Source organism: Pinus tabuliformis, chromosome 8, assembly GCF_031772625.1.
Source record: "Pinus tabuliformis cultivar Carrire ecotype Pingquan chromosome 8, CPIR1, whole genome shotgun sequence".
Lineage (NCBI taxonomy): Eukaryota > Viridiplantae > Streptophyta > Pinopsida > Pinales > Pinaceae > Pinus > Pinus tabuliformis.
In genome coordinates this window covers 1,494,646,498-1,494,656,542 of record NC_142294.1, presented here as the reverse complement: position 1 = coordinate 1,494,656,542, position 10,045 = coordinate 1,494,646,498, and the positions used below count along the sequence as shown (strand labels likewise).

The following is a 10,045-nucleotide window of genomic DNA, read 5'->3' as shown; positions in this document are numbered from 1 at the left end:
AACATCTTAAAGGAAATGCTTGCATCCCAAATTTTTTGCATCCTTTTGTGCTATTTATTTTTGTCATTATTGAGTGATTGATATTTTAGACCTCAAAAAAAGCATAAAAGAGGTTTTATATTTATATATATGTTGAATAACTTGCTAAGATTGAAATTTTGGTTTTGATGTCCTTGCATATTGTTTGACCATATTAGTTCAAAATGGGCAAGCGAAAGAAATGGCAATATATCATTGATCTTGAGGTGCAAGACCTCAAAGGAAAAATGACTTTCTCTAGTAAAGACTTGGTTTGGACATAAATAAATAGAAAAAACAATGGTATTGATCGTGTTGCTGTAATCCCGTTACGACGAGTTGCTGACTTTATCAAAGGAGAGGAAGAAAATCCTATTGCTCCATGTAAATTCGTACGAAAAACAAAGGGTAAACCAAAAGAAAGATCTACTGCTGCATTGCAATATGATATGTGAGTATTTAAAATATATATTGTTTAGATCTTTTGAAACCATGATTATCTTTCTTCGTATGTACTAACAATTTAAATTTTTGGTTTAGTTATCATTGTTCATTTGGCCCAAAGGACAAAAGAGGAAATCTTTCAGCTAAACGAAGGACCTCATTGGTGCAGAAGAGGAGTTGCCAATGCCACTTTATTGTGAAAGTTATGCATGAAATTCCTGATAGAGAAATATTAACTTTCAATATGTATGAACATGAAGATGGGGAAGGTTGGGCTTATCACGGTCAATGTGACACTTCAGGTGAGACCAGGGCCTTGCTTAGGCCAAAGCTTTTGAGAGACATTGTTGCATATGTAGAGAGTTTTTTCATTTTGGGAGTGCCTATTGATGTAGTGTATAGAACCCACATTAAGAGACATGTTGACATCGATGTGGCAGCTCGAGATAGAGATTTCTTCTTATGGAGGAAAGATATTGTAAAAATTTATAATAGGTTGGCGAAGGGAAATTATCAACTTCACAAAAAGGATGAAACGAGTGTAAACCTTTGGTATCAAAAGCATCGGGAAGATTTTTTCTTTTACCAAAAGCCCAATGGTGTGGAGGTTCCATTTATAATAGGGATTCAAACAAAGTGGATGTTGGAGACAATGGTCAAGCTATCACACAATATCTTAATAGCCATGGATTCAACATTTAACACAAACAAATATGGGGTAAGTCTGATGCCAATGATTTATTGAATATATTTATTTAAGTTGTATCCATTCAAAATAATTAATAACTTGTATTTGAATTTATGTAATGTTGAAAATGACAGTATCAGCTGTATACACTCGTGGCATTTGATGAACAACAAAGTGGGGTGCCTGTTGCATGGGTCGTGGCATCATGAAACACATCAGATGATATTGCAATATGGCTAGAGCAGCTCATGCGTAAGTGTTTCCAAACCCGTCCTGATTGGAAATTCAATGCTTTCATGGTTGATGATGCACTGGCTGAAATCAGTGCCTTGAGGTAACTTTAACATTGTCATGATATAACCAAACCAGCATTTTTTCTAAAAATACCACACTAAAATGCATTGAATATGGTAGGAGGATCACAGGTTGTGATGTGATCTTATGCGTTTGTCATGTATGGAGGGTTTGGTTGAAAAATGTCAATCGGTTGGCCACTAGTTGCATAAAATCCAAAGAGATGTTCAGTGAGTTATGTTTCATCATGAAACACACTCTCAATTATGAAGTGGAAGATGCAATCAATCAACTTTTTATCAAGTTTTCAGATGAAGAGAAGTTCTTAGACTATTTCAACAAGAATTGGGTCACTGGAGATAAGATTCGTAAGTAAACATTTTTTCATATTATATGAATTTTTTTCTTTTATAAAGGTGATATTGTGAGACTGACATCATTCTATTTGCAATTAGGTATGTCGGTGAAAGGTTGTCGGGAGTTTCCTCATGCAAATCAGGAGACCAATAATGTTGTTGAGTCATACCATTGTTACCTAAAAACAACATTTCTATCTGATAGAAGGAAAAATGTGCCCGGAGGATGGATTGGTTATTGCATATGCTACTAAAAATAGTTGAACCTTGTTATTGGTTCAAGGAAATCTTAAAAGAAGAAGGATTCCTAAACAACTACAAGAGAGAAAAGCAGCTAGAATCATTAGTGGAACGAGCAAGAAAAGTTATGGATACTGATTGTTGTCCTCATGAGAACATAACCCATGCTTATTGGGTGAGAATTCAGACAGATCGAGGTAAAAAATACCTTGTCACCTAGTATCGTAAGGATTTTATAACGTGTGAATGTCCATGGTCTATCCGTGGAAACATTTGCAAGCATGCCATAAAGGTTAATTGGTTGTATTTCCAATCGGATAATTCAAATCCATTGCTTCATCAGCATGCAGAGGATAACATATGCAATGACCCACCTGAGATCAATATAGAGCCTCAAAACCATGATGAAGATGTCGATGCTACTCTTATGGCCACAAATGTTGTTGATGCAGATGCCGAGGCACTTCATTTGGCAAGGGAGGAGTTGTTTAGCTATACACATCTCATTTAAGATAACCCTCCTACTACTTTGGCGAAGGCAATCCAGTTGACTGATATGCTTAAAATTTTTTTGGATGAAGCCAATAATTTGCACGTTACTGATTTTGACTTCACACCTGGATTGGAATCTCTTGATCCATCTTTGAAGAGGAAGAAGAGTTTCCTTAGCCCCACAAAGAAAAGAAGAAGTAGCAGAAAAAACAATGGTTTGGAAATTCATTTAAATGTTGATCCATCAGAATATGAACCATTTGAGTTTCGATACCTCAATAAGCGAGGACGTTATCGATCAAATAATGCCATCTCTATGGTTCCACGTTAGTTTTATTTGTTGAATAGAGTCATGATTTTAGATTTAAGTATTTAATAATCACTATTCTTTAACATCTGGTATGTTTATTTTTATAGCAACGCAACAATCCCCAACCATGGCGATAACCCAAGACTAAAGGGAGATGCAAGGCCATCCAACCTTACTTGCCATGCCAAGTACATTTGACACTCTTTCATTGTGTGTGAACATATACCTTGATGCTCTAGAAAATTTCTTTGCTATAACGTCTGACATTTTTCTAGGTAACTATAGAATAAGTGGAGAAGCATCATCTTCTACCATGACTGATCATCTATAGAAGGACTTCAACTCTAGTGGGAATCAATGAGGTATGCACAAAGAATAGATAAGCTAGGTTATTATGGCATAGTCAAGTGGCCCTTTATCATATGATAAGTATATTTATGTTTTCCCATTGTTATTATAAAAATACCTTTTTCATAATCTGTCCATGGACATAATCTGTTCTCTTAAAGTTCATGAAACTTTGTGTTTTGACATGGAACGTTGGGTTGTTTCAGAAGGCTCTAGGTACATTGAGAACATGGGTGCCTGTAAAATTTGAGGAAAGTTTGAGCCTTCATCAGTGCAATATTAAAAATATGGGTGCCTGATGAGCACCGAGGAATGTTTGAGCCCTCATCAATGCAAAAGTAAAAGTTCAATTATATGCCACTACTCTCCTAAAGTTTCATGAAATTTTGAACTTTGACATGGAATGTCGAGTTAATTCACATGGCTCTATAATTGTTCAACAAATTGAATTGTTGGTTCTTTTTATTGCAATGTTTCTATATTTTCTCAAGTAATTGGTCTAATACTGCAGATTGAGCTGTAACAATGCTGTATACACACCACAATTTGGGAATGAATTAGTGTTTTGGACATCAATCTAAATTTTTCTTCAAATATATTCTCAAATGTTAGATCTGTTATATGATCAAAACAAATCTAATTTTATATATTTAAGAAAGAAGCTCTTGGGTTCATAACATCTTGACGTGCAATTTTATGAACCTGTTGCTTTTGAATCAAGTCAACCTGAAACATGCATTCTTAGTTATTCTAATGCTTCAATTATGAACTCTGTTACCAACTGCACAACCAACTTTTCCATGAGTTCTAAAAACATGAAGCAAACAAGACACAAATCAAACCCCTTATTTTGAATTTTGAAGCATAATTTGGTATTTTTGAAGAAGATTACAAACTTGCCCATGCCCAGGTCTGATACCACTTGAAAGCTTGGTATTTCATATTCAAGTGTCAATGTTTGATACATTGGATGCTTGTGTGAATTTATTATCTTTCCATCATGGATCTGCATATCATATCTTTGTTGAGATGGACATAATGAATCACTTCTAGAGGCTATAGTTTCTTTTTTCTCCTTGTAAACAAATAAACCCTTACATCCATACCAACCAATACATTATGCATCTTGTCCATACTCTATAACCTTCAATGCTTACATAAATACAAGTTTGTAGTTTTATAAAGTACACAAATAAAAAATATGTCCATACCAACCAACACATTTGTCTCCTTTACATAAGAAATCATGGTGTTGTCCATGCTTTTGATGCCTTCCTCCTGTCATTTGTGCTGTAGATGATCCATCCTCTTGTCAATTAATGACTTGAACCACTAACTTGACACTGCTTCATTGTGCACTATGACATTTTTATCTAACTTCTTCGGAAATGAGGAACTGATGTGATTCATCTTAATGCAAAAATTTATAAGATTCAACAAACCCCTCTTCATCATTGAAATTGACGATAGCATTCCATGTTATTAATTATCAATGTGTCTAATATTTTGACCCACATCTATGTAGATTTATATCAGAAAAACTTTATAATCATGATTATTTAGGGATTGCATTAAGACTAGACCTTAAATGGAAGATAACACTCATCTTTTGCATAAATGTTGAACATTCTGAAGTGCTACTCATGGGCAATTTTCTTTCCATAGTTAGGCATTTGATGTGAAAAAAAAATTCCCTTAGTGAGCAATGAATTGGCATTGATTAAATTGACTTTCTAGTTTACTTTCTTGTAGAGATATCACAAAATTTGTAATATTGTAAGACATGAATTAACCAAGTTAAACAACAAGGAACACAAATGTTGGTCAATTTATTGGTTTAAATCCTACACACTTGATTACTAATTTTGGGGTGTAGACTTGCAGGATACAAGCACTCTATATGCAGAGTTTAGGGTATTAGTGGCTTTATAACTTATGCTAAAAACAAATGACAAAAAACAATTTGAGAACAAATGCGACAAACACTTGTTCACTGGACATGAACTCAAAGAAACAATTTTGTCAGGGATGGTGTTTCACTCAGCATTAACTATGAGTGTTGCTATCTCATTTACAAATGGAGCCCCTAGTTCAAATTTTCAACGAGGCCTAGCAAACTATAGTTATTATAAAAAAAAGGAACATTTGTTCAAAATATTTAAATCCAAAGAATGGTTGTTCATTGTAAACAAGTAATTGTAGATGCAAGGGATAAGAAATCAATGAGATATATGATCACCACGACATCAATGTATAATAAACAAGCACAAAGAATAGATAAGCTAGGTTATCATGGCATCGTCAGGTGGCCCTTTATCATATGATAAGTATATTTATGTTTTCCCATTGTTATGTTGTTATAAAAATACCTTTTTCATAGTCTGTTCATGGACATAATCTGTTCTCTTAGAGTTCATGAAACTTTGTGCTTTGACATGGAATGTTGGGTTGTTTTAGAAGGCTCTAGGTACATTGAGAACATGGGTGCCTGCAAAATTTGAGGAAAGTTTGAGCCTTCATCAGTGCAATATTAAAAATATGGGTGCCTGATGAGCACCGAGGAATGTTTGAGCCCTCATCAATGCAAAAGTAAAAGATCAATTATATGCCACTACTCTCCTGAAGTTTCATGAAATTTTGAACTTTGACATGGAATGTCGAGTTAATTCACATGGCTCTATAATTGTTCAAAAAATTGAATTGTTGGTTCTTTTTACTGCAATGTTTTTGTATTTTCTCACGTAATTGATCTAATACTGTAGACTAAATTGTAACAATGCTGTATACACACCACAATTTGGGAATGAATTAGTGTTTTGGACATCAATCTAAATTGTTCTTAAAATATTTTCTCAAACGTTAGATCTGTTATATGATCAAAACAAATCTAATTTTATTTATGGTGTTCATATTTAAGAAACCTTTCATCATTGATCAACATCCAACGAGAAAATCACATAGCATATCAATATCTCTCCAGAAACAAAAATCTCAAAAGGTGTTTGGAAGGATCAGAAAATAAATTGATATGCTGTGTGAATTGATAACAACAATTAAAGGATAGAAACAGTGCCTAAAACAAGGATGTCTATATTTTCACTATAAGAGATGAGACAAGCTGAAGAGGGATCATGCATAAACCTCATTGACATACCATTCTAGATCTCCCACCCCAAGTAGACAATTATCTATTATCTATTGGATGAGGAGGACACATAGGTAAAGAAACCTTTCATCACTGATTAACAACCAACGAACAAATCACATAGCGTATCAATATCTTTGCCACTTCAACACTGGCAATGGGCCTCTCACTTTTGGATTAGTGCATGCAAATCTGAGGGGAATTTCCCTAATATATCCTGTTGATCCAAACTTTATAAATATGCTATTTGAACACTTCAAACCAGCAAGTAAAATACATAGATTTGCAAATAAAACTTGCAGATCAGTGAACAGATTCTTGAAATCTGCAAATGAATCTTAGAAATCAGCAGTCAAGGGTATCTATTTATGTGATTTATTGGGGCCTTGTCCTTGTGAGTGAGAAAAGAGGGTAGGAAAGAAGAAAATCAATAAGGGAGTTGTGAATCGAATCTTGCTGATTTATGAATATTAAATCTGAAAGTTTTAGTTACAGAGAATATCCTACAAGGGAATTTTTAGCAATTAAACCACTTGAATAAACCCAACAACACGTCTTCAATTAATCAGAGCTGTTACAAACACGGTCTGAACAAATATTAGATCTAACTATTGCTCAAAAGAACCTAAGGGGACATGAGATAAATGTCACGAATTAATTCCTTTTAGTGACCTACAAGAGTAGCTTAACCGTAGCCATTAACTCAGAAATAAGATGAGGAGAAAGTTGTGATTTTTCTGAAGAATAGTGAAGGACATTGGGCATTGATTATTAAACTACCATTCTTCTTTTATCTTATAGCTGAATGTGATACCAAATTGTCCAAGCATAGAAGTTCTAAGAATAGCACTTATCTTCCAAAACGATCGGTAATAGAGCAGTGCTCAACTATATAACATTAGCTCTACATCTACATGATAATTAGGGAATGTATGCTACTCTTCTTCTTTGTAGAACACGCTGAATCTGAATTGAAGAATACAATAGAAATTTCAAGAATAGCATTGGACTTTAGGATTGTGCCATTCCTCTTAAGACTGAATCCCATTTTAGGCAGAGTTGATCCTCAAAATATCTATCTGAAAAGAAGCAATGATTTTTAGTATGAAATCATGCAATTGTAAGCATCATATCTTATCAGAGTTAGAGGGAGGTTGAGAAGACTAACATTTTTCATGAAATTATGATATTATGCCTTTTATCATGCATGCAAGTAATATTGATAGTGCTTCTATTGATTGAAGATAGTTAAATTTCATTACATGGTAAACAATAACAAAACCTGCAACTAAGAACACCTAGAAAACTGAAAAGCTATAAGAAACTTTCAGAATTGCTTCTTTATGCAAGATCTGAAAACATTTAAGCTAACCAAAAAGTTTTGAACAACAAAAGAAAACAACAGAACTTAGAAAAACATCTTTGTTTTCTTTATTAACTCCGGAAAGAAAACCAAACAAAGTGGATCCGCTCTTTCGTAAACTGAATGAATAACAAAATTAGAGGGACACTACTACTATTGCACCATCCTAATTAACTTAATTCAACCCTAATTCACTTCTAGGAAAGTGCGCCCAAGGTGCTTTCAGAAGTTTCCTAGAATAGAGAGCCTCACTCCTAGACTAATGCACACTAGTCTAAAACTGGAAACCTCATCTACCATGCACTTTTCCTATAAATTGATAACAACAATTAAAGGATAGAAACAGTGCCTAAAACAAGGATGTCTATATTTTCACTATAAGAGATGAGACAAATTGAAGAGGGAGCATGGATAAACCTCATTGACATACCATTCTAGATTTCCCACCCCAAGTAGACAATTATCTATTATCTATTGGATGACGAGGACACATATGTAAAGAAACCTTTCATCACTAGTCAACAACCAACAAAAAAATCACATAGCATATCAATATCTCTCCAGAAACAAAGATTTGAGAAGGTGTTTGGAAGGATCAAACATCATCATAATGTATTGATGATAATCACAAAATCATGAACCAATTACTTTTCTCAAAATACATTTGTCCATGTACATGGAATATATTACATTTGTCCATAAATTAGTCTCCCATTCAAAAAACCGTAATCATTGCATGTTGGGGAAAAATAAAACATTAATAGGTTCTTCTTTAGTGAAAGAACCATGCTATGATAGACCCCAGAAAAATGATAACAACAACCCATTCGCACAATGGGGATTTATATTGATGGTGATCAATGAATTCCGTTGCAGTGGATGGTGATCCTATGTCATATTTGGCATCTACATATGTTCTTAAAAATGCTCTGGACATTATATCAGTGGACATATTTTCAATATTTGCATAGTGATTGATGGTAAAATGTTGAAATTGACAACTCCAATTTATTGCTTCCTTATGAAGAGGTTTTAAATTGTCCTTCCGAACCCGATAGATGCCTTTCATCTGATTACATATCGACTCCGAGTTGGCGAACACTTCAATATCATTGACATCATGTTGTTTTGCCTCTTTTAACCCTTCAACAAGGGAAATGTAATATGCCTCATTGTTTGTCGTCATTCCTGGCACTTCTCTCTTTCCATGAAATAAATTATTTGTTGCCATATTGTAAAGGACGAATTTAATAACTGCTCGACCTGGATTTGGAAAGCAATACACTTCAATGCATAAACACCACTTTTGCACCATTTTTTACACTTCAAAAACCTGAAAAATAAATAACAATAAATTCACGTTAAACAAGTAGACAATTATCTATTTCCTAATACTCAACATGTTTTTCAATCATATATAATTAAAAAAGTAGATAATTTGTGTTCATTTACACTGCAACACTTTTAATACTCGCAACTATTCTATAAAAAACACATTTAGCAATCACCACTTTATATAGATGAAATGCTCATTATAGGACCCAAAGACATCTATGAGTTTTAAAATAAATGATACTCAAGGAAGTGAATGTTGTATGCAGTTCCCTTATTTTTGGATGTGTGAATAGGAATAATTCTGATCATAGACTAATTCACATCATTCTTTGATGTGTCTGTTGATAGTAAGTACAGATTCCCTTATTTTGGGATGTGTGAATATACTAATTCAGATCACAGTGAACATACTGCTTCATTATTCTCAAACATTTCTGTATATTGGTCCCCTCACAAAGGTACCATTACACTAAAGGCGGGAGAATTATAGTGTATTATGGTGTGTCATAAATACCATCCTATACAGCATCATCATTTCCCAACATTCTTATATTTAAGCGACAACCAGAGTGTGTACATAAGGTATTCAAGGAGCTGAAGAAATTTTCATCCTTTACAAGCCTAAAACTGCTATCCACCAAGGTTTACAAGTCCCCTGACTCGTTTGCAAGGGTTTTGATTAAAAGATGATTGTTTCTAGGTCAAAATTTAAAACATAGGAAAGTAGGACTTCCTTTAACACATGATGTACTCTGATTTGCACAACAATCACATCTTGTCATGCAATTTGTCAAAAGCTTGGGCTACCATCTTCTTTTCAGAAAGGAAATCACAAGTTTTTCCAATTTAAGCAAGCATTGGATCACAAACTGAGCTAGCATATGTTTCTCATTCCAAGGTGATGCATTGTGTTGAAGCAACAGGAAAATAGTTTGCCAAATCACAAATACCAGCCAGTGTTCAATAAGCATCCACTTGGTAATTGGAAGAAGATTCCCAACATAGTAGTGGA

At 34.0% G+C, this 10,045-nt stretch overlaps 1 pseudogene; it reads left to right on the top strand.

Moving 5' to 3' along the window:
- The first annotated feature begins 722 nt into the window (after nucleotides 1-722).
- LOC149241483 (3-hydroxy-3-methylglutaryl coenzyme A reductase 1-like) overlaps nucleotides 723-10,045 on the top strand; it is an 83,714-nt pseudogene continuing 74,391 nt past the window's right edge.